Consider the following 5,649-nt stretch of genomic DNA (forward strand, 5'->3'; position numbering starts at 1 on the left):
GTACATTAGTTTTGTTTCATTTTATGTTGTTCTTTTTTTTTATCAGTGGTTATCAGTGAATTACACAGGTACGAAACCGATTTTAGTACTTCAATAGGTTGGTATATTAACATTACATCAGTTGTAATAATTTTTTTATTATTATTCAAATTTGCTATCTTATTTTTAAAGTAAATGGTTGCTGGCTGCTGTTTTTTTTAATTTTTACTTTAAATGTATCATTAGCGGAATGCTTGCACAGAAACAGTTATTTTTGTCTGCTCTGCTTTAGTCGAATCCAAAATCTGCAATTTGACACTCATGATGGCGTGGATTGCGTCTTCCTCCTAGCTTTCATTAAATCGTTGTTATCTGTTTTGTCGTTCACTCCCTTTGAACTTAAACTCTTCTTTTGTTCTTATCTTTCTCCCATTCATTTTGTTCCTCTATTAGTTGCCCATAGTCCATTATCTCGGCTCATCCCCTCTAGTCCTCTCCCCCCCTCTAATCTTCTTTAATGAGTTCATTTTCAGTGGCTTTACAGTAAGACAGACTGCTGTGGCATCCTGCTGGTCACCCACACAGTGTTGAACAGAGCCAATAAGCTTCATTCTGTCTTTATGTACTATATATTGCAGCATGTCACAGATAGTCATAACATCGTATGTTATTACACGGAGGATTAGGTCACCTGACACATACAAATGATTTAACATTAATTAAGCTTCTCTGTGAAAGAAACAGTTGTTGTAGTAGTGTTGGTTCAATATATTCTACCATCTAAATGTGTGGATGTTTAAGTAGTCTTTTATGATATTCAAACAAACCCTTATGTAAAATGAATTCAGCATAAAAAAGTTGCCATGGCGATGAAGCGTTCCTACTAACTCCATTGACACAAATAAGAATTTAAATTGTTAAGTTGCTTTTTAAGAAAAGAAAGCGGAATCAACGTTAAAGTGTTGGGTTCAGCAATTTGTGTGGATGACACTCAATTGTATGTGCATATAAGAGGTAGACTTCTTTAGCAGCACTTTTACTCATCTGTAAATCTGCAATCATTTTTTTTTTTTTAAATAACAGCTTTCTTTACACCTTATCAATTCTTACATGTTTAAAGATGAAAGCAGGCAATCTTGTTTGCAGGTTACATATGCCAGATTGCGACAAGTACAATTTCAAAAAATCTAATTCAAATGATTTCTTCAAAACACTGATCCATTCAGGAGCAAAATGAGTAAGTCTTTGAATCAATGATTAATTCAATCAACCGATTTGTTCAGGAATTAAACAAGTTGTTGAAGCATTCATTCAATCAATTTGTTCAAGAAAGACATGTTGGTTCTTTAAACAACTTGCCTTCATGAGTGAGTCATTCATTCAACTGATCGTCCAAAATCATTGATATATTCAAGAACAAAATGTGAATGATGAAGAACAAAATTTTACCGAACTGATTCATTCAGAAACAAAACTTATTATTAGTGAGTAACTGAATCATTCACTTAACCGATTCATTCAAAAACATTGATTCTTTCTGGAACAGAACACCGCTACTGTTTTTATTTCTCTATTTATTTCTCTATTTTCGCTGGCGGAGCACAAGTACACAAGTAACCGGCAACATTGCGTCTAAAATGCAAGTTACTCTAATAACTTGTTGTTTATTGAACTGTTTTATAAAGCAGCTGTCTGTTTATCAGCACATATTCACAACCATGTCTGACAGTAGACCAGTGAGTCCATCGTCTTTTCACAACAATAAGTGTGAAACATGGCCTTGTGTGTGTCCCAGCACATACAGTACAACAACAGTGTGAACTAGCCTGAATGTGAGGTGAATATCTGCCTGCTGCTCTCTAATCAACACAGTGAACGTGCACTGATTGAGACGGCCACCTCTCCTTTTAAAGTCAGCTGCATGTGTTTCCAGGTGATTACCACCACACACACACACACACACACACACACTCTTCACATCATGGTGACGACTTGCTGCTTTCTAATTTGGTCTTGACGGACAGCCACACCTCCCTCCATCATCCTCAGTATCTCCTTTCTCTTATATCGTCATGTGCAAACAACCTACTCAATAGTATCTGAACATTGTCTACTAGATGAGTGTGGATGACATTGAGAGTACGTGCTATTTCGATCCCCCTCTCTGTTCCCCTCCTGCACAAACACTTGGTGACGCCTTGATTAAAAAACTCATAGAGCAGACTGAGGTCATCGATTACTAGTGTTATTGGAGTCATCTTTATTCAGTGATGTTATTGATCACCTTGACAAAATGCATCTCTTCTTTTTTTTAATTATTGACAAATTTGGCTGTCATTTAAGCAGTGCTTTGTGTATTTTTTCCTGAAATTCTGAGATTTCCGAGACTTGTCTTGGTAAATTGAGCGACGTCTGAAATAATCTCAATCATGCCTTATTGTAGAGTGAATTGTATGTAAATTAGGAGGGAGAAATCTGAAGAGAAATGGCTGTTCAAGCTCTTCTCCCTTGATTTATCACAGCAAATGAGGAGCTCCTCAAATCATGCATATTGGTGCTTCAGTGCACATTAACACATAATAGTACATCTCTTTTTGCATTGTTTTGATATGCCTACTCCTTACGTTTGACAGTAATACTCCCATTGTTTTTTTTAAATTGCAAGCATTTGCATGTCTTTTACTCCACTATATAGCTTGCTCTGCATAGCCAATTGACTGCTATCTGCCATTTCTCTAAATTATAGTTTGTGCCTGCACTATGCATATAGTATTCCACAGATGCCGTCTGTTGATAGTGGGAAAAGAACACTAATGACACAGTTTGGCAAGGTTGTGTGTGTTTCTGCTCATTTATTTCAAGAATGGTTTTGTTGTTTGTAATAATGCTGCCTCATAACAGGCTACAAACAGTAAGCAAATCCCTTTCATACTGATTTCTGACACTTTCAGGAATCTGGGATAGATCAGATTGTCAGGCTATCCACGTGTCTGTTTTAGTGTCTGCATGAGGCTGCAGTCTTCTTGGCTTCAAGATATATATATATATATATATATGAATATATATATATGAATGTAATATAAGTGGGGTAGCTAGTGTGTAGCTGACCATGTAAATGCGATTTTGCATTGTTTAGCTTCAATGCTGAGATCACACACTTGCGAACAAGACAGGCTTGGATAATGTCATAAGAAAAAAGCCATGGTGGAGCTAAGCACAAACATTTTTATATTTGTACATTAAAGTATTGTTTGTTTGTTAAGCCATTGGCTGTTAGGTCATTTTAAGTCCTTCTATCTTTGTTTGGACAATTGGTTTCTATAGTATTGACAGCATCTCATAAAAACAGCCAAATATCCAGTGATGCAAAGTGATGTTAGGTATTTTACATTTTAAATTGCTTTGATAGTATATACTTTAATTTACATGATTCATGTAATTCGTAACTGAATGTGACATCTTACAAATTTAAGACCTCTGTCTGTGTCTATCTATAATTCAGTATTATTTCAGTAATACTTCATATGCAGTAGTCCTGTTTGTTTGTGGCCAGTGACTATGAATGTGTGAACATGGCTCTCAGTAAAAAGACACTGACCTTGTCAAGCTGAGAAGTTTATATTCATCAGCACTCTCACATGCACGGGTATTTTTTATCAGAGTCAGGACCTGTAAAGCGAGGAGAGTGCTGCGTAAGTCAATTGTGCATCTTTGTCATACAGTACAGTTATTTATTTGTTGATTTATTCATGTATTTTTTTTTTTTGAGGAAAGAACCTAAATGCTGGTAGACATGTAATACTTTGGCTGAATTTAGTATTTGTTTGGTTCTAGAGGGTTTGTGTCACGGTGCGTGCGGGGAGATGAAGCGAGGACTCAATTGCAGGAGAAATGGTTATTTATTTTAATAATAAAAATGAAACAAAAACAAACTCAAACCACCCCGAAGGGGAAAAACAGACAGGCAGGCCTAAAGCTGCACACATGCAGACACGAAACACACACAATGAGAAATGACGGATCAGCACAGGATGACAGACACCAGGAGAATAAATAGGAAACCAAACGAGGAGGCTAACGAGGGAGACACAGGTGGAGCAACTTAAACAATGACGAGGTAACAAGATGGAAGGGGCCAGACAATAGACAGGAGAGAGCACATGGCAACAGACAAACACAACACAAGCCATGTGCTCCCAGAACACAGTCATCTGGTGGCCCTCCTGGGCACACCCACTGAAGACTGTGACAGTTTGAGTGTTTGGCCCTCAGGTATGGTGTCAAATTCAATCCATAGTTCTTTGAATGAGGGTTGGACACTCTCATTAGTGAGCTGCTGCATGGCCTCTTCTCGCTGTAGAACCCATTTTGATTTTTGGGAAAGTAGCTCGCACAGTGGGGCTCCGGAAGTAAAAATCCCATTTAAAATTTCCATGAAGAAATTGATTTTTAGTTTCAAGCTTTGAACACAGTCCTGCCATGCATTTTTAAACAGTAGAATATACTTCAATAGAAGCAAACAGTAAATTATTTTTAAAATGTGTAAGTGTAAGTAAAAGCTGCCTTCCAATTAATTGTTCACATTTTTTACCTAATTTTTAAATATTTTTTTTGCTTCGTATTAAATGTTGAAATAATAAAAAATAATAATAAGTTAATCTCTGCGCTTGTTGGTTCCCTCGATACTACACTCGTACTGCGTCTGCTTAGACGCATATGGGAAAAAAGCCTTTTTTCTCCTGAACACTATATAAGCGGACGCTCGCCACAGGATTCTCAGATTCCTTCTCTTCAGCGACGACTCTACGTCCTCAAGCTGATCCGAAGCCGCTCGCCGTTGACACGCCTTCGCAGCTGGAATCGGGACCTCTCAGCACGGCTGACCTGCTTCTCCGCCGTTCCAGCAACGCAGCAGTTCCGGTCCGCTTCCCCTGCCGCCATCCGGCAATATCTAAAAGAGCTTCTAAAAGAGCAAATTGGCATTGTTGCAAATGCCACGCCGTTACTGCGGTTCATGCGGGTCTCCCCTGCACGCCGATGATGGCCACACAGAGTGCGTTTCCTGCTTGGGGAAATCCCATGCGGAAGCTGCGCTCACGGGGGCTATTTGGTCCCACTGTAAGAGCTTCAGTCTCGCCTCTCTCCGCTCATGGATCGCTTTCTTTTCAGAGAGTGACTCCGCCCCCCACGCCCTCCCGTTTTCGAGCGAGCCCACGCCGGCCCAGATCCCACGTGCCTCGCTCTCGCCCCAGAGAGAGTATTCCCCCGTCCTTTTCTCCCGGTCTGATCAGCGTCCCTCTGCTGGTGCGAGCGACCTGATCTCATTCGGGGGAAGTGAGGACGAGCTGCTTGATGACAGCATGTCATTAGCAGCATCGGATGCAGAGGAGCTGTTGGGCTCGGTGAATGACCCCACCCCCTCGCCATCGTCCGCGCCCACGAGCTGCTCCGTATCCTCTCCAAAGCGGTTGAAGAGCTGGGTTTAGAGTGGTCTCTGCCAGAAGAGCCCTCTCGCAGCTGTCTGGATGAATGGCTCCTGCCGGGGCGCCGCCAGGCCCCTCGTCAGCGTGGTTCTCCGTTTTTCCCGGAGGACCATGACGAGCTCAACAGATCGTGGCGCGCTCCCTACTCCGCCCGCCTCCGTACTGCTTCTTCATCCACCCTCACTTC

At 40.6% G+C, this 5,649-nt stretch overlaps 1 protein-coding gene across 1 annotated transcript in view; it reads left to right on the top strand.

The window, feature by feature from the left end:
- The window catches only part of LOC107720021 (acid-sensing ion channel 2), a 364,486-nt gene that overhangs the window by 230,405 nt on the left and 128,432 nt on the right, over positions 1–5,649 (top strand). The gene's annotated exons all lie outside the window — the stretch shown is intronic.

The sequence above is a fragment of the Sinocyclocheilus rhinocerous genome, unplaced genomic scaffold (genome assembly GCF_001515625.1).
Source record: "Sinocyclocheilus rhinocerous isolate Xijiao unplaced genomic scaffold, SAMN03320098_v1.1 scaffold273, whole genome shotgun sequence".
Classification (NCBI taxonomy): Eukaryota; Metazoa; Chordata; class Actinopteri; order Cypriniformes; family Cyprinidae; genus Sinocyclocheilus; species Sinocyclocheilus rhinocerous.